The sequence below is a fragment of the Polypterus senegalus genome, unplaced genomic scaffold (genome assembly GCF_016835505.1).
Source record: "Polypterus senegalus isolate Bchr_013 unplaced genomic scaffold, ASM1683550v1 scaffold_2770, whole genome shotgun sequence".
Taxonomy (NCBI): domain Eukaryota; kingdom Metazoa; phylum Chordata; class Cladistia; order Polypteriformes; family Polypteridae; genus Polypterus; species Polypterus senegalus.
The window spans coordinates 66,920-93,776 of NW_024384799.1; the positions used below are offsets into that span (position 1 = coordinate 66,920).

General features: G+C 37.0%; 1 long non-coding RNA gene across 1 annotated transcript; it reads left to right on the forward strand.

The window, feature by feature from the left end:
• Nucleotides 1-8,120: 8,120 nt before the first annotated feature.
• On the forward strand, nucleotides 8,121-18,848 carry LOC120522117. The gene is made up of 4 exons (XR_005632288.1): nucleotides 8,121-8,170; nucleotides 12,903-12,949; nucleotides 13,218-13,265; nucleotides 18,311-18,848. It is a non-coding gene; the product is annotated as an uncharacterized LOC120522117 (long non-coding RNA).
• Nucleotides 18,849-26,857: the final 8,009 nt, after the last annotated feature.

Below are 26,857 nucleotides of genomic sequence, written 5' to 3' on the forward strand. Positions count from 1 at the left end.
AATGGAACTTCTCTTAACAAAAGAGACCAGGAGCTCAAAATAAGGAACATTCAGGCGGGTAACTACACATGTTGGGCTTTCAATGATGTTACACTCAGGTATGCTGCTGCCCACAGTGTGTTTGAAGTCATAGGTGAGTAAAAGGCGAGTGTTTTTGTGTGTGATTTTTTTAATTGATAATTTAACTACTGAAGATTTATTATTTTTAGATTATATTATTAAAAAACATTGTTTTGCCTATGTTGAATTTTAATATTATTAATGTAATGATAATTTGATATATATTGTACTACTACTACTTCCATTAGTAAAGGTATTTATATTTATATTTAATTAAGTCATACAAATACTTGCCAATACCACTATATCGAAAACAAATGTGACAAACATATGTGTCCTGTCTGAAAGAAACATAATAAGAGATTATCTATACTAATAAAAGGCAAAGCCCTCACTCACTCACTCACTCACTCATCACTAATTCTCCAACTTCCCGTGTAGGTAGAAGGCTGAAATTTGGCAGGCTCATTCCTAACAGCTTACTTACAAAAGTTGGGCAGGTTTCATTTCGAAATTCTACGCCTAATGGTCATAACTGGAAGGTATTTTTCTCCATTAACTGTAATATAGTTGAGCTGGAATGACGTGGGGGGCGGAGTTTCGTGTGACATCATCACGCCTCCCACGTAATCACGTGAACTGACTGTCAACGCAGTGCGTAGAAAACCAGGAAGACCTCCAAAAAGCACTTAAGAAAACATGCATTATATAATTGAGAAGGCAGCGAAACAATAAGAAGCGGCGAGTGACATCTACTACCATATTCATGAGTGATGCTACCTCGGAAAGAAAGCAAGGTGTAAACCTAAACTTTAAATTAAGTTCATAGACAGGCTACGCTGGCGTTTCACATGCCCACAGGTAATGCGGGATACAAGTTTAATGAGAGGACGCAGGATATAAACGAGAGTTTTGATCACTTTGTAACTAAGTTAAAATTGTAGGTGAAGGGGTGTGCTTATGCAAATTCCGAGAGACTGTGTTTGTGGGGGATTGACAGTTAAGGCGGGTGGGGGAGTCACGTCATCATATCCCCTCCCATTCATCTAATTTCGCTCTGAGCTGAGCTCCGCGGCTAACGCCGTCTTCCGAAGCAACTTTGTCAGACTGCCACCAAATACTCACAGAAAAATCCACAAGTTAATACACACGCTGTCTCTAGAGTTTCTACACACACTGAATCCTCCAGGCACTACTTACAAAAGGTCACATTGACAATCGTGTTACGTTATTTTTAAAATCTTTCCTTTTCTTAGCACAAGCACAGCTGAGAAGCTTGATGCATGTGCTCCATAAGCGTTAAAAATAATGCATTTAATCACACTTTGCATTACAAGCAGATTACATTGATCAGCGCATCCCGATTCATTTTACCCTCGCACCACCTTAGTTTGAGAAGAAGTATGAAAAAATATGAGGTTAACACAGAAAAACAGATCACCAATTCAAGCTTTATAAATAATCGATTAAGCCATCAATAATTGTTTTGGTAAAGCCGTCCTCCTTCCATTTTATCATTTTTCCGCCACTAGCCATGATTAAATGAGCGGTAAAAAGTAAGAGCAAAGCGAGGGTGACTTATTTAGGCAGGCATATATATGACAGCAACACTCATGACAATGTCAATCATGGTACGTTATTATTAAAATGTTTCCTTTTCTTTTTCATTACTTCTTTAACACACTACTTCTCCGCTGCGAGGCGCGGGTATTTTGATATATATATATATATATATATATATATATATATATATATATATATATATATCATATAATATATGAATGACCTCCAAAGATCGCTGAGACTTTTGATATCATGACGAGTCTGCAAAAACTGTGGTCTCCTGCCCAGCAAAAGTCGAGCAGCCAGCACGCGTGCATAGCTGTGCTGGCCTTTGAGACGCTGACTGCGCTTCTGCCTTAAGTCAAAGTGAGCACTTTTAATTTTTTTCATCCTCCCCCTGTGCTATAGCCCAGACAAGTGCAAACACGGGACCCTTTTCTACACCACGGCAAAATAATATTAAGGTGATTCACACTTTCTTTTGCACGTATCACGATTATGAGGTCCTCAGCTCGGATTATGAAGACACGCACGAGTGGAGGACTGACAGTGCCATCACAGCCGATTAATGGCAGGGACGTCTCACCAGTCTACACAAGACCCACTGCGACTGTCCCCAAAAGCCGATAATAACGTCAGCGAACACATCTCTCTATACTATATAAAAGAAAAAGGCAACTTTCCTTTCTTTACACCTTTTTTCCTTTGATCCCAAACCAAAGCCTTTCTCGCTTAACACTGCAGAGGGCACAAAACTAATTTTCTTTAAAAAGAAAAATTTGGCACAAATTTGAACGTTCACATAGAAAATGTAATTTCTATACCACAGCCAACGTGTAGCGCCTTTCAAAAGGGATCTACTACCGAGAGATGATCCATATACATTTTAGCTGCTGTTAGTTACTTACCTGTTGTGTTACACAGTCTTTAAAATGTAGTTTACCGAAATCACTCCAGTAGTGCTCAATGTACCTGTACTTCTTAAAACGTTAATGTTTTACTGTTTAATAACTTATAGACTATATTTTATTATTTCTCACTTGCACTCAGTGACCAAAGCTATACACACACATATATAAAAGCTATACACATAAGTATATGTATGTGTATATATATGTATGTATGTGTATATATATATACAGTATATATATATATATATATATATATATATATATATATATATATATATATATATATATATATACACACACACACCCTATCTACATTATATATACACTGATGGTCCTTACAGGTCAGGTGACTTTACAGTCAACTGAATCACCAGGAGGTGATCTGCAATGACCTGATGACGAGATTTCTAAAACAATTGGCTGCACCAGTAATGATTTAGGTGTGTCATTTTAAAGAGAATCATTATTTTGTTTTTATATTTGTAATTAATTTAGAACTCTTTGCAGAGATTTTCACTTTGATATTGAAGAATCTTTTTCTGTTAATCAGTCTAAATAAAGTCAAATTAAATGTCCTGTGATTCAGTGTTATGTATGAGTAAAATGTGAAATCTTCCAAGGAGGATAAAGCGTTTTATAGGCATTGCATTACATATAAAAGAAGTAGTAGAACTGATCATATGTCCAGAAAACTATAACCGTATAAATTGCTGATTTTCAGTACTTTACCTTAACTAGTAGAAAATGATTTTTTAAAACTGGCAACATCTTTTAAAATAAATTAAACATTATAGATAGTTTAATATATTACGTTGCAAAATCTATTTCTTGAAAAGCATATGATAAAATATAAGTATGAAAAGATGGTGAAATAAAATTTCACTGAGATATAGTAAAGGTACGTATGAAATATTCAATTTACACCCAGAAATGCATCCCCTTCTACTCTACAAATTAAATCAAAGATTTCAGTGAAGAGGGTTTTGAATAAGAGTTTAGCCAAGTTAATTAAAATAATTTTGATTTCTCAGTAAATATAATTTATTACTTTTAGAAAGTACAAAATTAACAATTTTACACCTAAGAATGGGTGAACACATAAAATTAAATATAAATATCAAAATACTGTACATATTCACTCTCAAACTCACATCTAATTCAGGGTGTCGCAGTGTAAATTAAATGCTAGCAATTTGGAGCACAAGACAGGGATTTTACCTGCACATTGTGGATGTCAAGCAAAGGTCTCAAGCACACATAAAAATAATAATTCTTTGCATATTCACGCTTACAAGAACTACAGAGTAACTAATTAACCTAAAATTCAAGTTATGGCATCTCTCATAATCACCATCTTATCTTGGTGGCAAGGTTTGTGTGCCCCTGTGACCTGCACGATGAATAGCAGCCAGCTGCAGTGTGACACGTTCGGCAGCTGAAAGCAAAGGCCTTGGTGGACTGGGACCCATGCACTCTCCCAGCTCTGGAATTTTTGGGATGTCTTGGCTGATCCTCCTTTTCAATGTTGCATGGACATCAGGAGCCATACCCCTGAAGTGGCAGTCCATGGTGGTGGTCCTCATTTGTAACAAAGAGGACTGGAGTGTATTCTCAAACTACTGAGGGAATCACACTCCTCAGTCTCCTGGAAATGCTTATGCCAAGGAGCTGGAAAGGAGATTCTGCCTAGTCATGAAACCTCAGATCCAGATGGAGCAATGTGGATTTTGTTTAGGCCATGGAACACTGGACCAGTTCTTTACCCTCAGGGAATCTTGGAGGGTATGGGACTATGCCAAATTGGTCTACATGTATTTTATCGACTTAGAGAAGGTGTTTGACTGTATACCTTGAGGAATTCTGTTGAGCATGTTGTGAGAGTACAGAGTTTTGGGGCCCCTAGGAAGGGTTATTTTGTCCCTTTATAATGCAGTGAAACCTGTCTGCATTTTCGGATAAACATTAGCACCATTCCCAATTGGTATGGGATTCTGCCAGGGCTATGCTTTGTTTTATGTCCATTGTGATTTTCACAGACTGGATATTAAGCAGTCAGGGAGAGATGGGTGTCCACTTTAGTTGCGCTAGAACTGCATCTTTGCTTTTGCAAATGATGTGGTATGTAATGTGTATGAACATTTTTATCATTTATTTTTATTACTAATGTAAAATCTCTAAACATTGCAGAAAGTTCAGAAGTCACCGATTTTTCCTTTCCAATAAGTCTACTGAGAACAGATAATGACCACTTAAAGTGCTGATAACCCTTATGGCAGCTGTGATGTGTTTGTTATTTTTGAGCTCTGAATGTTTGATATTCTCCAGAAACTAGCATCTGTTTTGCTCAGCACTTTCTTGAATTGTTGTTGACTGAATTATTTATATGTCAGCTCAGATGGTTTTATTAAGTTTGATTCCAGTAAGTTACCCTGCATGTTTAGTCATACAAGAGAAAGAAGTTAAGTTGAAAAAGCTGAAATGGTGGGATGACATGATTTTGTTTGGTGTTGTATTATGACAAATGAAAGCATATTTTATTTGTGTTATATATGACAAGTGTTTAAAATTCCCTCAGCAACAGTCATGTATTGCAAAAACAGGTAAGCCATTTCTTCAGCCTTGAATTATTGTATAAAACAGTATAAAACAATATCTCTAGTCGCAGTGTTCTGTCATGGGCAGCATCCTAGGTGACCCTATTGTCCTGTTTATACTCTTTATTACAAAGGTCTGAACGGAATGCCCAAATCCCAACTATAGCCCTTACATGTTTACACAGAGCAGGACATGAACTATTGAATGCAAAGGTGAGAATAAATGGTGGGATTTCTTTGTGAAAATGGAAGGGCACATGCAACAAGGTTTCTTGACCATTAATCGGGCTCTGTTTAGGAGCAAAACTACGATTTTAGTATAGCTATATTGAAATGCTGCTACAGGTATTGAATTAAACACACTCAAACACACATTCACATATTGAATTACACGCATGATTTGATGGTAGATGTGTACACACGCATAATAACTGACTGTTTATTCTTGTATTTGCATACAGTGTCAGGTCTGCCATATCTGTGAAAACATTGCAAGTGAGCTGCATTCACTCACAGACCGCTCCATTCACAATGTGCCATCTCACTTGTTCTTTTTTCCCACACAAGTAAAACTGATGCTAGTTGCACAGTTCTTGTAGGGACAGCTTTCTTGCTATACTAGACACTTTGTGCAGAATTGCATCATGCATTATAAGTAAGGGCAGAAATGCCCATTAATGGGAAAGGGATCAGCATTATATAGTCAGGGTGCTGCCCTATCCAACATGACTGCTGTAGGTGTGTGATGTTATGCTAGCTAAACAAGGTCAACAGTAACCCAGCAAATTTGCTAAACTTTTGCTGATCAACACTAATGAGGATATAAATTTATTGGGTTTTGAAGTTATGTATACCAATCAGAAGTGGTCATTGCTTCTTTAAATTATTAGATTAGTTATCATAAGGAACACTGATATGGGCTGATTTATTTACCTGGTCGGAGAATTATTGTTTTACCAACCAGGTAATACCCAAGCCCATAAACATCGCATGTTGTGGCCTCATCCCAGATTAAAAGTATATTTTCTTTCTCTTGTATTCATACATTATATGGGAGTATAAGCGCTTAACATGTGCTTTACTGTTCACATATCAAATGTATCATTTCTGAAACTAGAATCTCATATCTCATAGTCATCGGTAGTTTTCATATTCTTAGCTCTTTGCAGGCCTTCCAATCCTACAATAAAGCCACTGAATCCGTTTAAATTTTTATTTTTCCCACTGGTGATGAAAATTTCACCTTGTGTACTTGAAACTCAGTTACAGAAATGATCAGTTTATCCATAAATGGCATGTGACTAGCAATCTAAAGTCTTCCTGAACAAGCTCAGTGTATTATTGTGGTATTTCCCTCTACTTGCTTCCTCAAGGGTAAGTGTTCTCATCAGGTTTGTTATCGAGTTGGTCTACTGTTGCACTTTAAGATGAACACACACACAGATAGATAAACACACACACACAGACCCTAACCACAATAGTGCCCCATGAATGACACACAGGCTGATTAACCCTTAGCACTTTAAACCACACAAGTGCTATAGGAATAACAGCCTGTCATTCAACACTTCGGAGACTTACTTATTTTCAGCACGAACAACAATACGATGTTTTAGTGATATCTCAGACCTAAATATTACTTTTGGTCTACAAGAATACATTTAAACATACAAAGACTCAGCACTCTTGACTATAGGCCATTCATCAGCCAAGAATACCTTCTTTCTCGTATTTGTCCCTTCTGTTGAGTATAGCGCTCTCACTCTCAGCCATATAAACCTCGCAGCACAGAAATAATGGCAAAAATCCGGCTCTCACCAGGTGCTCAAAGAAAGCTAACTTATTACTTCAATCACTCTAGACATTAAGACAAAGCATTGAAAGTTAAAAGCAGCATGGTATTTATTACAAGAATAATAATAATACCACAAGAACAAAGAATACTAGAAAATAGGTAGTGATAGGAAAGTCTGAATATATATACTGTAGTCTTTAGAAAAAGCTTATGAAAAGTTACAGATGACAAGGATGAATGTCCCAGGGAGACATTTGATTTAGCAATATATGTTCATGATGCCTTTCTGACAACCAGGGCCGTCTTAGTCCGTTCCTCTTTTTCTTTGCTTCTCTCTTCTTCTCCTTTGCTTCTCTCTATCTTGCTTTTCAAACCAAGGCATATTTATTATGAAATGTCATGCCTTTGTTTCACAGCACATTCACCTGATTGGCTGGCTGTCAAAATGATTGATGAATTAATTCACTGTCCGTTTTCCCACACAACAAAACCTTTGATGTACTCTGAGGTATCAGTAGTTCTTCCTGTCCCAGGCTGTAAACCAAACTGTTGTTTGAGATGTCCATCCATAAAGTAATCAATTACCTGAGGTATCAGCTCAGCATTCTTTCTCAGGCTGTAAACCAAATTAGCACTAAGCTATGAACAAAAGTAAGGTGTAAGGAAGAAAACCTGCTTTAATTTGTCTTAGTTCATCTGTTTGTCTTGTCTTGAACAAAATATAATGGAAACCAAAATATACAGATTTTACACACCATAACACTCAGTTTGTCTGAAATCATGAAAACTGTTTTATTGTATGTTTTGGTTTTCATTAAAGGATGATACTCAACTGTATATAGTGATGATATCTCTCCTCAGAAACCGTGATAGTGTTTTATATTTTAACAGCATCTTCACCAGGAACAGTTTTCACCTTGACAACAGAAAGTTTAGCTGGAACTATCATCGGTTCATTTTTAGGGGGCGTTCTTGTATCAGTGATTGCATTTCTTATTGCAAATAGCATCAGGTGAGCACAACAAATAATTATCTTACTTCTGTTCTTTTTTTCCTAAGTGTATGAATTTATTTTAGAAGCAAAAGTCCTTCATAATAGAAAGGCTGTGCTGTTATTCTTCTCCTATTGTGTTTACTGGCAGAACTTCACAATTCATTCAGTTAAATCAGGTAATGACAGTGTGTTTATATCTCCAGGATGGGACAACTTTCCGGAAAAGTTCCAGATGTTAAAGCAGACATTAATGGTATGTTTCCCTCCCTTCTGGTTTATTATCTCCTGTTGTTATGCCTAAACATGTGTTTAGGTGTCAAGTTGATTTCAATGTTTCCTTACATTTTACAGACATCTTGGCAGGCTTTTCAGTCTGTTTGTCAAAGACTAAGGCTTAACTTTCATTGCTGTAACACCATAACCCTGAGTTGACTGTATAACACGTGATGAATTTTGAAACAGTAAGAGTTTCCATAATGGCACTGTCAACACAGATTAATATCAAGGAGGAAAAATATACAAAACAGCATATTTTTAAGAGATAATAAGTACAGGTGATGCAAGAAGAACGATCAAGTACCTAATATAATGAAGGAACATATTTGCATTTACCTGAATGGGTTCTGCTCCTGTCTACTTACATTTTCTTCTCTCATCACTCTTGCTTACATACTCTCATTCCCTGGTTTATTTTCCATTAGATCCTCTCCCACCTTAATTCCATTTTCTAGACTCAAAGGGCTCCTGGCAAGCTGAAATCAATGATGATGATTCTAAGACCTACTGGAATCACTTATTGGGGCAAGGATGGTCTCATTAAAGTTGTGGGAAAAAATTACCAGCATTGTTGAGCTCCAGTCTACTATTAAAGCACATTTACCCCTTTGTTATATGCAGTAAGGACCTATATATTCCCAACAAAAAAATTCTGCTACCTGTTAGTATGGTGAAATTTTCCAGTCATTTTGTCTCTCTCTCATGTCATCTCTTTTACTTTCGTGTCCACAGAGTAAGTAGTTGTGGGCGCTCTTTAAAAGATATAGCATTTCATTCCCTGGAGGTGCCTTTTCTTTCTTGTTCAAATAATTAAAAATTTGCATTTCCAGTAACTGTATGTCCTCTCCTTCTTCACTAAGGTCCTTTCTTGTCTTCTCAGATCTTTTTCTTCCTGGTAAACCACATGGACCATGTAAGGTCCTACCATTCAGAAAGCTACTGTATATTAAAAAGCATTGATATGCTTAGCAAAACTGGACTATATACCTAATTATATTTTATTTAGCATACTAAAATCTTTTTTTCAAATGAATGTCATATGTCATCACTGTAGAATTACAGTGAATTACAATACCATGTGTAGTAGCTTGTAAGAGAGAAGATAGATTTCGGTCAGCCAATTGTTAATATGTATAATGCAGATTATTTTCCTGCTCTCACAAATCACCAATGATTAGAATGGCATAATCAGATTTTCTATGTTCTGATGTCTAACTCTGGTACTCTGATATTGCTGCCTCACTGATTTGGAGGCTCCACATGTTGTTATTCTGGAACACAAAATTGCAAAATAGAATGAACAGGCCTTAAAATAAATAAACTCCTGACTAGGATTTCAATGGTGTTTGTCAGGAACAGGCCTCACCTCAGACAGCCTGGCCTGAAAATCAGATGTCAGACTTTGATTCCTGTAAAAGCCACAAATGGGGCTTAGGCTTTCAAAGTTCAAATACAAACACACAACAGCTTTAAAGAAAATATGTCCTTCAACGGTAAATCTCTGTTTTAAAAGTGCATTGATTAAGAGTCATGAACATAGTCAAAACTGACTGAAGCCTCCAAAATAAGCTACAAAGCACATCAGAACCTTTATCGGTCAGCCCAGAAGAAGCTAAAGCCAAAGCAGCCTGATTTCTCAAGTCCACAGGCAGGCTTTGGCCTACCTAACCCAAAATAGGGAAACTGGCTTTAAATGTTCAAAATAATTTGATGAATATGAAAATGCTTATCATAGAATAAGAACAGTAAAAAATAAAAATAAAACTGGCTTGGATGAACAAAACTAAAGAAGGATCTTCAAAAATAACTGTATGAAGATCAGAAAAATATTTTTCAAAAGCCAAATCCTAAAACTGAAGCAAAATAAACTAAAACCACAAAAGTCAGTCTTACAATAATTCACTTTAGTACAACAGTCAATGAACCGCTGAAGGACCTGCCTCTCAGCATCAAATACATAGATTGATGGTGGTCTTTCAATGGCAATATTATGGTGACCCCACCTCTTGGAGTTTCACCCAATAAACACACAGACAATAACTATGAAACAAACATATAAAATACAAATGTAAAGCAAAATGTGAACATAACAATATTAACAAAAATCACAAAATCATAATACAATAGAAATTATACAGCCAAATCAACTGAAATGTTAGCAAAAGCTGAACTTGCTTAAGCCAGCAAAAACCCTGCATGACAAATAACAGTAGTTAGCTGACAGATAAAACTGTGGCTAAAGATGAAAAGAGCAATTATGGTCCTAGTGAGGCATTGTGATGCTGTATTGCCTTTGGTATGACAGAGCCCCAGTAGCGCATGCACTTCTTTTTGTCTGAAAGTAATCAATTGTAGTGTGTCAGAGGAGGAAGTGTTTCTTACCTTAAAACAAAAAAAAAAAAACGAAAAAAAAACTATGAGCTAACATACTTGACAGCCATTAACTTTTAAATTGCTATCACAAAATATCCAGATTATACAAAATGCCATGTAAAGGCTGGTTGTACTAGAAAAGACAGTGGCATTTTAAAAGAGTCACATTTTGTATAATGTCTTTTAGCCACAATTAAAACTGCCACTAATATAGCCCTTAAGCTCCAAGAAATAAAACAACAGTTATGTCAAGGAAAAGCTGAGACACTGAGTTACTGCTAATCAATGGAGGAAGAGATGCTTGCAGCTTTTATTAAGATCTTTGTGTGAATAGAAGAGTTTTTCTTTGCTCATTTATTTGAATTGTCTAAAGTCAGGCAATCACGACTCATAAAATGTGACTGATCAGATCTGGCACTTTTTAAATTTGTTTTATTTAGCAGATATTTGTATAGGTCATTTCTAAATTACGTAGAATTAAACAAGTACCAATGCAGTGTAATGGATTTCTTGGTCTGGCCAGAATGAAGGAAAATCACAACATTTCAGGTTCTGTCTGTGATACTGGCAGGAGATGCAATCAATATGAAAAGTATGTTGGCTTGGTGCAGGGACATTTTCCTAGCTGGGTGGCCAGCACAATGGAAGGAAAGGGGAAGACAATGGGACATGGCTATGGTCTCGCCTGATAGGCTAGATGGCAGCATCCTGGGTTAGGATTCTCACAGGGACATCTGCAGGGCATGCTGGGACCTATAATCCCCCGGGGATGCCCTGCTGGGTTCTATGAGGTCCATCGGGGGAGCTGCCAGGTTTCATAATCCCTAATTTCAGGGACTTATATTTGACTCAGAAGTACTTCTAGCAGACTATGCCACAAAACCAGAAATACTCCTGGAGAATCCATTTGAAAACAGCATCTTTCAGCTGTTTTAGTTATGCACTGTGATAGGTGTGACTGTCCTTCAGAATGGCAGCATGAATCACGTTCACCAGTTTGCTTGTGCTTGTCTGTACATGTTACATAGCTGCATGGTTTTGAACTTTGGTCTTTGGTCTCATTATAAACAGACTGGAAAATTCAAAATATAACACATTTAAATATAATGTTAGACACTGTCGAACTGCTGAGTTAACCTTATAAGAAACAATGGACCCTTACATAGCCTTATATAAACAGTCTGTGCGTGTGTTCCACTTCTTCTGTTTAATGCCAAATATTTTGTTTCTAATTACTTTATTGAGTTCAAAGGGAGCTTTGCAATAATACTGTACTTTATATCGTTAATGTAATATTCATTATTTTTTCCATTTTGATATATCCCAAGGAACAATCCTGTTTTGAATGGCATACTGTGTAAATATTTTGATGGATTGTTCAGTGGGCAGGGGATTGACATGGAAAAGTGTAGTGGTAAAGGACAAAACAGAATCTACCAAGGCCGAGAAATAGAAAAGGAAAGAGGAATAGCAGTGATGACAGAGAGCATTGTGTCAGGGTAAAACAAATGGCTCACTAGCAAAATGCATGTTATGTAAGTGCTGTGGATGCCTCAGGAAGGCAGTAGTGAAGTACTATAGAGTTGTTAGAGAGGGATTTTGATCTGGAAACATAAAGATTTCCCTGAGACACTTGAGGGCAGTCAGACCAAAGCAGGTTGGCAGGGTTGCATTATCCTCATTGCAATGACAGAAGTTAAACAGAAAGCCAAAGCAGCTAATTGCAAATTGATGTCAGCATGTTTTCCCATCTGGAATATTGGACAATTCTGTTCTTTAAAAGGCGAGCTTTGGAAAGTAATCTACGGGCTATTGTTTCTCTCCACGATGTCATTCATGACTGCAAACTGTGGGACTGTGTGGCCTTTTAAATGAGACAACATACAGACTGTGTAAGTCATGTGTTTGCAATGGCATCTGTGAACATCAGAGAGCCCTGTGGGGTGTTGTATCAGGATCATTGGTGTATCATTGGTGGCTTTAACTGACCACATTGGAGTTCAAAACATCTAAATCAATTGGCCCAGTGACATTAGAGTGTGGAAGTTAGTTCACCAAGGGCTAATTGTCAGATTATAAAAGATACAGATAAGATATTATATACAGAGAGACAGAAGGAGGTAAAGCAGAGCTGAGGTGTTTAGTCCCAGTAAGTACTAAGTGGTCTAGGAAAGATGGGCAAAAATGCAAATATATAAATCAACCTGCATCATAGGTGGAATGACTCTGTTGAGTATTTAATATTGAATAACAATGGTCATTTTGGAATTTTAAATATAACTAACAAAGTATTTTTTAATTATATTTTTCATTAACATATCGATCCTCTGTTACAGAGAGCCCACCCAGCACTTATGAAAATGTGCATAACATGAAAACAATGGTGAGTCTCCTTATCAGTCTTTTCACTCTACTTTTATTCTGGCATTATCTCATTGATATTTATAATTAATTTCATTTTTGCTCATTTACTTTATCTCTGTTGCATAAACTGGTTTTAACTTTCAGGATTATAAATTTTGTCTTTGGCAATACAATATTTAGTTTTGATTTTTTCCATTATCTACTGATACAGTCCACTCCAGAGATCACAACCTAAGTCTGTTCTTTCCAGCAGCTATTGCTAAATTTTCCACATCTTTAATTTTTAGGATAACAGTCCTTCTCTTCCAAGTCCCAGCACAGATCACCATTACATGGTAAGGAATTTAGCATGTGTTCTGTTTATTGTACTTCAATGATTCACAAAGTGTTTATCAAATAATGAGACAAGAAGGCAAACTGGTTCTTAATGCTGATAACCAGGGACATCAAAGATAAGATATGGATAATGATGACATTATTACCAGAATAATTATGGTCCTTTATGTTTTCAAGAGCTGAAACAATTAAATAGACACAACTGATGGGATGCAAGCAACAAAATGATTAATTCATAGGACGAGATAATTCCAGGACTGCATGTGGTGCAACTAAAGTGGTTGTGACGTGGTGTTTCCAGTATTTATATTAACACATTTCCTCACTAGTTTTGTCATTATGCTTGTTATTTAATTCAGTTAATTTTGAATATTAAGAAAAGAAGGCAAATTGTTTGTGAAGCTGATTACAGGAGAAATCAAAGATAAAATGTTGATAATGATGACATTGTTAACAGAATACCAGGGCCACATTATGATTGGAGTTATGCTGCTTAATATTGTATGAAGAGTATAAAATGAATAATACTTCAAATAAATAAACTTATACACTAGTAAGCATCATTTGTCATATACAAATGTCTGAAAACGAATACTCCAAAATAAATCTCAATTAAATTATTCTTAATAAACATTCACAAACAAATTCAATTTGAAAACATTTAAGAGACTTTTTCACTTTGCTAATTTTATAATGTTTACATTTTAATAGATTTTTAATAAAAACCTTTAACTCATCTGTCATTCAGGTTCTAGTTCATAATATACATACTGCACAGTAAAAATTATACTTGACTTTCTGATCTGCATGCAACATTTCAACATTCTCCAATATGTTTCTTGCTCTATGTAATTTTTAGAACATTAGAACAATCCAGACGAGAACAGACCATTCCGATCAACAAAGCTCAACAGTCCTATCCACTTAATTCTTCCAAAAATAACATCAATCTAGTTTTGAAAGTACTTGAAGTCCTGCTATCTTCCACACTACTTGGTCACACATTCCATGTGTTTATTGATTCTCTGTGTAAAGAAAAACATCCGAATGTTTGTACAAAGTCTACCCTTAACAAATTTCCAACTGTCCCTGTGTTCTTGACTTCAAACATCTCTCCTCTTAATCTTATTTTACTTAAACTAAAAGGCTCAGCTGATTTAAACTTTCTTCATAATTCATGTTCTGCAGTCTTGAAATCAGCCAAGTCACTCTTCTCTGGACTTGTTCTACACTGCTATGTCCTTTTCTAGCCTGGACCAAAATTATTCACAGTAGTCCAGCTGAGGCTTTACCAGTGCATTATAAACTCACCAGTGTGTTATCTTAATTAAATTTGAAGTGATGGAAAAGAAAAACAAATTATGGTATGTTTTCATGAAGACAGGTAATTGAACAGGAGTCGATTGTAAGCAACACTGGGCAAAAGCAAACTATTTCAAAATGTCCATGAATAAAAATCTTACGGTACTTGGGTCTCACAATCCACACGCCATCATCCAGTCATATGTTGACAACATCCCAAAAGCATTTATTTTTTCCAAAGAGTTTTTAAATAAATCACTTCTGAAAAACGTTTTCATGAAAAAAATGTAATGCACTCAGAGGTGAAGGAGCATTTCAATTGCAGACCCTCTGTTCATTACATTTAAATTCATATCCACATCTGGAGCATCTTGGGATTATTTAGCAGCAGGTTGCAACATTACATATGTTAATTGACCTTCTCATTATTAAAGCAGAGGCACAAGTCTGATTGTAATGTTTTCATTCGATATTCTTTAACTTTTACTTTTTAGTTGTAAAGGTCTCTCGATACATGTTTTTCCGGATATCCACAGAAGCTCAGCATTAACTAATAAAAAGCTTTAACTGAGCTGGACGCCTGACCACCAAATGAGGCAGGGAGACGGATCTTCAGTTAAAATGCTTGGTTCCATCTGAGTGCTTTCCATATTTATAAATGAAAGTGTTTTCCAGAAGTGATTTATGTAACAGTATTTTAGTAATAAAACATGTGAACATACCACTGGATGACATTAAATGTGAATCATGCAACATGAGAAAATGAGATTGATACGTAGACGTTTTTGATAGTGTTTGTTTTTGTCCAGCGTTGGTCACCATAGATTGCTGTACTATCCAAAACATTTCTCCTTCTGTTCTAAAGGAAAACATTGTTCTTCTTCTTCTTCTTTTGGCTGCTCTCATTATGGGTTTCCACAGTGGATCATCTTCTTCCATATCTTCCTGTCCTTTGCATTTTGCTCTGTTACACCCATCACCTGCATGTCTTCTCATTAACACACAATTATTCTGTCTTGTTCCTAAGGACTTTCATTCCTCTCCTCTCTAGATCATATCTCTACCTCTACAGTGCCTCTTGAACCTGCTCCCTATTCTCACTGCAGATCACATGTCATCGGCAAACATCATAGTCCATGGGGACTCCTGTCTAATCATGTCTGTCAACCTGTCCATTACCACTGCAAAAACAAAGGGTTCAGAGCCGATCCCTGATGTAATCCCACCTCCAACTGCAGTCTTCACCATTTTCACACTTCCCTCATACATATCCTGTACAACTCTTATAATACTTCTCTGCCACTCCCATCTTCTTCATACAATACCACAGATCCTTTTGGGGCACCCTGTCATATACTTTCTTCAGGTCCACAAAGACGCAATGTAACTCCTTCTGGCCTTCTCTATAATTCTCCATCAACATCCTCAGAACAAACATTGCATCTGTGATGCTCTTCCTGGCATGAAACCATATTGCTGCTCACTAATCATCACCTCAAAACTTAATCTAGTTTAAAATACTCTTTCCCATAGCTTCATGCTGTGGTTCATCAATTTATTCCCCTGTAGTTATTATAGTTCTGCACATCCCCTTATTTTTAAATATCTGCACCAGTGCACTTCTTCTCCATTCCTCAGGCATCCTCTCACTTTCCAAGATTCCATTAAACAATCTGGTAAAAAAACTCCACTGCCATCTCTCCTAATCCGTTGCACTTCCTGATTCACTATCTCCACATTAACCAACCTTTTCTCTCTCTTGTTCTCTTCATTCATCACCATCTCAAATACAGTTTCCATCTGCTCAAAACACTCACGTTGCTTGTTTTTTTTTTTTTCCTTATACCAGCCGGGTATAAGACTCACGTTGCTTGTGAGTATGTTTCCATCGTTTATTTATTGTTTATTACCCTAACCTCCTGCATATCTTTCAGTCCCTCTGTCTAGCTAATCGGTACAGGTCTTTTTCTCCCTCCTTAGTGTCAAACCTTTCATACAACTCATCATACACCTTTCTTTAGCCTTCGCCCTTTCTCTTTACCTTCCACCTTATCTCCTTGTACTGTTGTCACTTTCTGCATCTCTCTGACTATCCCACTTCTTCTTTACTATCCTCTTCCTCTGTATACTCTCCTGAACTTTCCCATTCCACCATCAGGTTCCCTTTTCCTCCTTCATTGGTCCTGATGTCACGCTAAGCACCCTTCTTGCTGTCACCCTTAATACTTCTTCTGTAGTTTCCCAGCTATCTGGTAACTCTTCATTGCCACCCAGTGCCAGTCTTACTTCCTCCCTAAACTCAACTTTGCAGTCTTACATTTTCAACTTCCACCATTTAATCCTTGGCTCTGCCCACACTCTCTTCCTTCTCTTGATCTCCACCGTCATCCTAAAGACCACCAACCTATGCTGCTTAAGTACACTTTCCCTGCCACCATTTTTCAGTCTTCAATCTCCTTCAGATTGACTCTTCTTCATTGGATGTAATCTACTTGTGTGTATCTTCCTCCACTCTTGTATGTCACCCTATGTTCCTCCATCTTCTTAAAATACTTATTCACCATCCTTTTGGCAAAATCCATTATCATCTGACCTTCTTCATTCCTTTTCTTGACACCATACCTACCCATCACCTCCTCTTCTCCTCTGTTCACTTCACCAACATGTCCATTGAAATCCTCTCTAATCACCACTTTCTGTCCCTTGAGTACACTGTTCATCACTTCATCCAACTCACTTCAAAAATCTTTCTCATCCATTGCACTCCCAACTTGCGGGTATTTGCACTAACAACGTTCAGCATCACACCTCCAATTTCTAGCTTCGTAATCATTACTCTGTCTGACACTCTTTCAACTTAAAAACTTTTAAAATATACTGTTCCTTCAGAGTAACAACTACCCCATTTCTCGTCCCATCCACACCATGACAGAACAGTTTGAATCCACCTCCAATCCATCGGGCCGTTTCCATTTACTCTCTTGCATGCACAATGTGTCAACCTTCCTTCTCTCCATCATATCTGCTAACTCTCCCTTTACCAGTCATACTGCCAACATTCAAAGTTCCTACTCTCAGTTCCACTCTCTTCACCTTCCTTCTCTCCTCCAACATCCGGAAACGTCTCCCCTCTTCTTCTCCTTCTTGGGCCAAGAATAGCCCAATATCCGCCAGCACCCTTTTGGCTAACAGTACTGGTGGTGGTCATTGTTAACCCAGGGTTCACCGATCCGTATGGAAATTTGTATTGTTGTCCGTATATTGATTTGCCAAAATTTTACACCAGATGCCCTTCCTAACATAACCTTCCCCATTTATCTGGGCTTGGGAGTGGCACGAAGAATAACACTGGTTTGTGAATTCCCTGGGGCTGGGTTTTCTGCAAGAAATCATTAGAGTAACAATTCTTCACATCCACAAGAAATCATTAGAGTAACAATTCTTCTCATCCATAACTACAAACAATATGGAGTAATTAACATACAAAAAAACCTTTGAGTGCAGTATTGCCTTAAAGATACTGCCATTATGAATCACACTTGATCTTGAGCAGTCTGGAAACAAAAGATGGAAAGAAATTACATTAAACAAAAATGACAAACTAAGTTTTTCCTTCCTTTCTAAATATTCATGTCAACACTCTTTTTACAGTTTCAAGTGTTAAACACTCTAATCTCTTGAAAACCTGTGCAGAAATTGCTTTTAGGAATACTTTATTAATAATGATTTTCATCTTTCACAGGGTCTTCAGCCTGAAAAGCAGTCAATCTACCACTCCCTCCAAGGAAAAATGGCAGCTTAGCATAAGATGGAGAAATGTTTATATTGGGACAGTCATTTGTGATCACTGGACAGCTCCTTCAGTTGCAGTTATAGGCAAAATGCAATATTTCTATGATTTGTTATTTTGTTTTAAAATATTTAAAGCTACAATTATCAGATAGTTTTTCTAAAGCTGAAACACACATTTAAATATTAGCAAAGTGAAACGACTCTAATACATGTTGTCTTTAATTCCAGCTTCATGAGTTGTCATTGCCTACACTTCTTTAAACAACCATCTTTGTGTTACTAATTTATACTTTAGTGACTAAAAAATTAAAGGTCATTTTTAAAATATGTGTTTCACACTTGGCAGAACACATTACTGTCTATATGTTAGGTGTCTGAGGGGCTTAGAAACTTTGTTTTTAGGGTACCTTGAAGATCTGGTTTGGAATCAGACAATCCAACTGCTGTTTGTGTTTGATGTGCTTCTCTTTATATCAGACCACAGAGAATACTCAGGCTCTTCTTCATATGCCAGCTTTTTAAAACAATTAATTTCATTTGTTTTTCCAAAAGCTGTTTTTAAATCGAAATAGATTTTCAAATATCATTTGTCTATTGCAAAAGTTTTATATCCAATCCACCAAAATTTAAGGTCTTTATATTTTGCAGGGGCACCCACATCTGAACATTAAAGATTTGTAATGCTGGTTTAACTTTGAAAATAAAACCATCTGCTTCAACAAGTTACAAGTTACATATGCTTATCATCATCATCTTCTTCAGAACAAAATCTCTTTTCAAACCGCTGTTTTTTTAAAATATTTTTATTGATTTCAATTATAAAGAGATAACATTCCAAACAGTCAAGTCAAATTTAACAAATTTAATCAAAATTTGAAAGAGAAAGAGTAGCAAGAAAAGAAGGTTCCTTTTCCTGAAATGGAATCTTACTCTAAAATGTTATTGATTAGTTCCTTCATATTTTAAAAAGTTTTGAACTTATCTTCTAAGTGGGAATTAGATTTTTCCAATTTCAAGTAGTATAGAACATTGGTTGTCCACTGACTTAAGAGTGGTGGGGTGGGATTCTTTCAGCTGAGCAAGATAAGTCTACATGCTAGTAGTGTAGTAAAGGAAATTACAGTTTGTTTATTCTTCTCCACTTTAAGCCCATCTGGGAGCCCACCAAATACAACTGTTAATGGGTTAGGACAGATTGTGACACGAAGCCTGTCTGAAAGGCATTTAGAGATTTCGGTCCACAATGTTGCTAATTTGGTGCATGCCCAGAACATGTGGCCCAGTGATGCTGAAGCTCGATTGCAATGTTTACAGGTTGAATCTTACCCTGGAAACATTTTGGACAATTTTAAATTAGATAAATGCCTCAATTAAATATTTTAACTCAAATGACTGAATGCTTTATGCATATGGAGCTTCAGCGTATTGTGTTCATGGCTGCCTTCCATTCCTTTTCTGAAATATTGAGTGACAAATTCTTTCCCAATGTACTCTGGGTCACTGAAAGGAAGAGAATTTAAAATATTTTTATAAATTGTAGAGATGCCATCTAAGTCTTCAAGACTGATCAATAATTCTTCTGGAATAGAATAAGGTGGAAGGTGAGTAAAGTTGAGCAGGTTCTGTTTAGCAAAGTCTCTATTTTGAAAGTAGTGGAAGAATTGTATTGAGGACAACTTGTATTTAAAGCGTAATTTCTCGTAGGATGTCAAGACATTATCTATGTACATGTCTGTAAGTTTTTTAATCACAGACATTTTCCAGACATTGAATAGTGTATATGTTTGAGAGGGTGAAAAAAGGTGGTTGTTATGTAGAGGTGCAAGAGATAAAAGCTTCTCTGTTTTAAAGTGCTTCCTACATTGATTCTGTATTCTGAGAGAATGAAGGGTAACTGGATTTTTAATGTAACAACAGCAGTTTGTATTAACTGGGGTACAGAGCAGGGATTTTATTTTACTTCTATTTTTTAACTCTTGCAGAATTCTTTGAGGTTTTTTCAGATGCTAAAATCAGAGAAAAATTGAAAATCTGTATGGTAATGCTTACAATACAAATAATCTGGTAGTCAAACATTGAAACTGATAATTCTGTAGTCAATGTGGTGGAAGACTTCAGATTCTGGGGCACAATTATCACAAACTCTTTGAGATAGGACATTAACATCACTTCCATCACTAAGAAGGCTTTTATGCCAACAAGACACCAAGTATCTCTCAGCCTAGCCAGATACATTCTACTAAGCCATAAATGAAAGTGTGATCACACTCTCCATTGATATCTGGATAGGTTCAGTAGTAATCTGCTCAACAAATAAATTACTGTACGTCTTTTCAATGTCTCTTCAATCTTTTGCAGACCTTTATGTACCTAATGTCTCAAACCATGTCAAAAAATTACCATTGTCTCTGCTCACTCAGGTCATCAAATGTTCCAAAACCGCCTTTCTGACAGTATTTTAGGTTAATTAAAACTAAAACTAATGGACAGCTAAACAGTTTCTTTTTTTTCCCAGAGCCCACACAATTCAGCAATTTAGCTTGTTTTCCTAGCTTATTTGTATGTTCTTTCATATATTAGTTTGTGAGTGTGTGTGTATGAATACAGTATATGTACATTGTAGTGTGAGGCCAGGGCTCTTGCCCGGCTGGGACGCCCACGCTGAGAAGACCGGGGAGCAAGTATGGTCAGAGTGTTACCTCCCGGGACGCTAGACAGCAACCGCCCTGGGTTGCAGCAGTGCCTCAGACTGCAGGGCTGCATGGGAGTTGGAGTGTGGTGCAGCACTGTTGGGGTCTGCAGGCATTGCCAGGGGTGCTGCAGCAGGAGCTGCTGATACCTTATGAGCAGTTCTTCCGCCCACCCAGAAATGCTGCCGGAAATGAGTAAGCAAGCACCTGGAGCACTTCCAGGTGCATTATAAAAGGAGCCAGCAGCCACTACTCAGGGAGCCAGAGTTGGGAGGAGGAGCAACAAAGCTTGACCCGAGGAGTGAAGGTGGAGAAGGATAAAGAGAAGAGACATACTGTATTGTATTGTGCTGTACTTGTGCTGGGACTGTGTTGGGACTGTGTTATACTTGTGTGAAACAGGGAAAGTATTTCTCACAAGGGAAAAAGGAAAAAATTAAACCTGTGTGCCGTGAACTTGTGTCTCATGCATGTCTGTGTCGGGTTCAGCTGGCGGTGCCAGCCTGGTGGTCCACAACATGTATGTACAGTGGTGCTTGAAAGTTTGTGAACTGTTTAGAATTTTTTCTATATTTCGGCATAAATATGACCTAAAACATCATCAGATTTTCACTCCAGTCCTAAAAGTAGATAAAGAGAAACCAGTTAAACAAATGAGACAAAAATATTATACTTGGTCATTTATTTATTAAGGAAAATGATCGAATATTACATATTTGTGAGTGGCAAAAGTATATGAACCTTTGCTTTCAGTATCTGGTGTGATCCCCATTTGCAGCAATAACTTCAACTAAATGTTTCTGGTAACTTTTGATCATTCCTGCACACCGGCTTGGAGGATGTTGGTGGGTTTCCTCACATTAACTGCTCGCTGCAGGTCCTTCCACAACATTTCGATTGGATTAAGGTCAGGACTTTGACTTGGCCAACCCAAAACATTAACTTTATTCTTCTTTAACCATTCTTTGGTAGAACGACTTGTGTGCTTAGGGTCGTAGTCTTGCTGCACAACCCACCTTCTCTTGAGATTCAGTTCATGGACAGATGTCCTGACATATTCCTTTAGAATTCTCTGATATAATTTAAAATTCATTGTTCCATCAATGAAGGCAAGCCGTCCTGGCCCAGATGCAGCAAAACAGGCCCAAACCATGATACTACTACCACCACCATGTTTCACAGATGAGATAAGGTTCTTATGCTGGAATTAAGTGTTTTCCTTTCTCCAAACATATCGGTTTTCATTTAAACCAAAAGGTTCTATTTTGGTCTCATCCATCCACAAAACATTCTTCCAATAGCCTTCTGGTTTGTCCACGTGATCTTTAGCAAACTGCAGACGAGCAGCAATGTTTTTTAGAGAGCAGTGGCTTTTCCTTGCAACCCTGCCATGCACACCATTGTTGTTCAGTGTTGGACTCATGAACATGAACATTAGCCAATGTGAGAGAGGCCTTCATTTGCTTAGAAGTTGTCCTGTGGTCCTTTGTGACCTCGCCCACTATTACACGCCTTGCTCTTGGAGTGATCTTTGTTAGTCGACCACTAACAAAGGGTAACAATGGTCTTGAATTTCCTCCATTTGTACACAATCTGTCTGACTGTGGATTGGTGGAGTCCAAACTCTTTAGAGATGGTTTTGTAACCTTTTCCAGCCTGATGAGCATCAACACCTCTTTTTCTGAGGTCCTCAGAAATCTCCTTTGTTCGTGCCATGATACACTTCCACAAACATGTGTTGTGAAGAGCAGACTTTGACAGATCCCTGTTCTTTAAATAACACAGGGTGCCCACTCACACCTGATTGTCATCCCATTGATTGAAAACACCTGACTCGAATTTCACCTTCTAACTAATTGCTAATCCTAGAGGTTCACATACTTTTGCCACTCACAAATATGTACTATCCGATCATTTTCCTAAATAAATAAATGACCAAGTATAATATTTTTGTCTCATTTGTTTAACTGGTTTCTCTTTATCTACTTTTAGGACTGGAGTTAAAATCTGATGATGTTTTAGGTCATATTTATGCAGAAATATAGAAAATTCTAAAGGGTTCGCAAACTTTCAAGCACCACTGTATGAACATTTGTACACACTATACACACACACTTTCATTTACACATGTCCTTAATCATTGCACTACTCTGTAACTGTTTATAATGTGTGTTGTTTAACTTGTGTTATTTATGTTATTTCTATGTGATTTTGTGATCTGCTTTAAGCAGCTTAAAAGTTAAATTCCTATTCATTAAATACTGGTGAATAAAAAGTTATTCTCATTCTGATTAGCAGAGAGATTTTAAATGATTCACTTTGCTTTATCACATTATTCAGATTTTTAAATTATTGCAGTACGTAAAACTTACCACATATACTTTTAGATCTTTACTGCTGATACTGCTGGAGCATTTCTGGCGGATTGCACTATTGCATTAACAACAACAACATTTATTTATATAGCACATTTATATACAACAATGTAGCTCAAAGTGCTTTACAAGATGAAAAGAGAAAGTTACAATTAAAGAAAAACAATTATGATTTGGCAATAAAATTAAAAATTAAGTAATCAAAAAGGTAAGGTCAGGTGACCATGAGGACTGGAAAACAAAATAACTCCTGTTAGGCTGGAGAAAAAACGACATCTGCAGGGGTACCAAAGGAAAAATACCACCAAGCCCCAACTGGGCATTCCACCTAACAAAAATGTTCATAATTCATTTTTCTTGTTTCCAGGTTAGAAGATTTAATGAAGTCTATCTCATGGACACCTGACACACCCGCCTTCATTCCATCATCACAAGGGGTTTCATGGTGCTTTGATTAGGTGGTGGTGGTGCAGATTATCACCACCGAGGAAACAAAAAATGGCTGAGAATAGTGAGGATTAGTACTTGTTTTATAAATGTAGAATATGATAATTTTATCCCCATACAGTCTATTAGGAATACAACTAAAATATAGCTACGGAAAAGCAGTAAAATAATGGGTTTTAAAGTTTTTGAAATGTACCAAAGTATTGGCCTGGTAAATTTCTGTTGGTGTAGTATTCCAGATTATAGGTACATAATAGCAAAAGGCCGCCCCACCACTTCTTTTAAACTTGGCTCTTGGAATTATAAGCAGACACCCATTCAATGATCTAAGACTGCTAATTGGAGTGTAGGGGGACAGGCTTTCCAAAATATAGGATGGAGCAAGATTGTTTAAGGCTTTATAAACCATTAGTAGTATTTTAATGTAAATTCTAAATACAATACAATACAATACAATTTATTTTTATACAGCCCAAAATCACACAAGGAGTGCCGCAAAGGGCTTTAACAGGCCCTGCCTCTTGATAGCCCCCAGCCTTGACTCTCTAAGAAGACAAGGAACAACTCCCAAAAACCCCAGTAGGGAAAAAATGGAAGAAACCTCGGGAAAGGCAGTTCAAAGAGAGACCCTTTCCAGGTAGGTTGGGCATGCAGTGGGTGTCAAAAGAAGGGGTCAATACAATACAATACACAGAACAGAACAAATCCTCAATACAGTATAAAAAATTTTTTACGTAGCAGATTTAACAATGGATGACATCACATAATATGATTTGGATTTGTTTAGAGTCCTGGAGACCTCATCCATCAAGCTGCCTCCCCATTTGGCCATTCCACAGCTGAAACAGTGCTGGGCCAGCCAATCCAATGAAATGACCTCTCTTTCCCATGATTCCAGTGATCTTTCATCAGGGATGACTTTACCATAAGCAGGCACAACAACTTGGCAGGTGGGCAGTGGCACCAAGTGCCACATTTGAGTACCGAGAAGAGAAACAGAATAGGTGAGGGTTAGTATCAAATTATAACTCATGTTACTTATGTTTTAGTGCTAATGACTAACAACAGAGATGCAGTATGTACAGTTAATCAGCAGCTCTAGTCAGGATATGCTAAACTGAAGTAGTGAGTCTTCAGCCAGGATTTAAAAGCTGAGACCGAAGGGGCATCTCTTATAGTAGCAGGCAGACCATTCCACAGTTTAGGGGCCCTGTAACTAAAAGCTCGACCTCCCACTGTTATTTTATTAATCCTTGGAATCATAAGCAGACCGGCATCTTGAGATCTTAAAGTGGTTTGTAAGTCATGATAAGTTCAGACAAGTAAGCGGACCTTGGCCATTTAATGCTTTATATGTTAAAAGGAGGATTTTGAAATCTGCCCTAAACTTAACCGGGAGCCAGTGTAAGGATTTAAGAACTGGAGTTATGTGTTTGTATTTTCTTGTTCTTGTAATAATTCTTGCAGCAGCATTTTGGATTAACTGGAGGCTGTATAAAGAACAGTTTGAACATCCAGTGAACACCGCATTGCAGTAGTCAATCCTACTAGAAATAAATGCATGAATTAATTTCTCAGAATCCTGTTTATTTAGAAAGCACCTTAATTTCCTAACATTTTTAAGATGGAAGAAACATGATTTGGACAACTTTGTAATATGTGCTTTAAATGACTAGAGTCAAAGAGAACTCCTAGATTTGGGCTGATTCAGTAAAATTAATGGTGATTCCAACTGAGTTAAATGATGACAGAATATTGTTGTGATCAGCGTCATTCCCTCCAACAATTAACATCTCTGTTTTATCTGTGTTTAAAGACAAGTAGTTCTCATCCATCCAGTCCTTTAATTCACTAACACAACTAATTAAAGACAACATCGGAGAAACTTTTTGATCTAAATGAAAGGTATAACTGGGTGTCATCTGCATACAGTGTAAAAATTAACATTATGTTTCCTAATGATAGATCCCAGTGGAAGCATGTAAAGTGAAAACAGTAAAGGTCCCAGTACTGAGCCCTGCGGGACACCATATTGCACATTTCTGTACATACTGTAAATATTTGATAAATAAGAACTAAACCAAGCGAGCACGGTGCCTGTAAGCCCAACATCATTTTCTAGCCTGTGCAGTAAAATAGAATGGTCAATGGTGTCAAATGCTGCACTTAAGTCTAACAACATAATTACAGTGGAGTTTCCTTCATCAGAGGATATCAGAATGTCATTTACAACCCGCGTTAGTGCCGTTTCTGTACTATGACCAGTGCGGAAACCAGACTGGAATTTCTCAAATAAATTGTAATGTGTAAGGTGTGACTGAAGCTGATTGGCAACGACTTTTTCTAGTATTTTAGAGAGAAATGGTAAATTTGAAATAGGCCTATAATTATTTAGTATGTGTGGGTCTAGGTCTGACTTTTTAAGTAATGGTTTAATGACTGACACTTTTAGTGCATCAGGTACTGTGCCATGCAATAATGAACTATTGATAATGTTTAGAATAGGCTGCAAGAACATCCATTGCACTTTTACTAGTTTTGTTGGCACTGGATCTAGGGAACAAGTAGTGGGCTTCATTTTAGAAATTAAAGTTAAGACTTCCTGCTCAGTTACAGGATTAAAATTACTAAAGTGCTGAATGCAATGTGAGACAGGGTCTGCTAAGCTAGTATTTGGTTTGTACTGTGATGCTGAGATCTGGGATCTTATATTTTTAATTTTCTCATTGAAGAAGTTCATAAAGTCTGTACTGCTAATATCTGTTGGTATTTTGCACTGTTGATCTGAATTCCCATTTGTTAATTTAGCCACTGTTCTAAACAGTACCCAAGGATTTTTATTATTGCTATCTATTATTGTAGAATAGTATTCTGAGTGAGCTTTAAAGAGGGCTTTTTATATTTATTAACACTTACTGTCCATGCAGTTTGAAAGACATGTAGCTTTGTTGTTCTCCATCTGCGCTCCAGTTTTCGACACTCTAA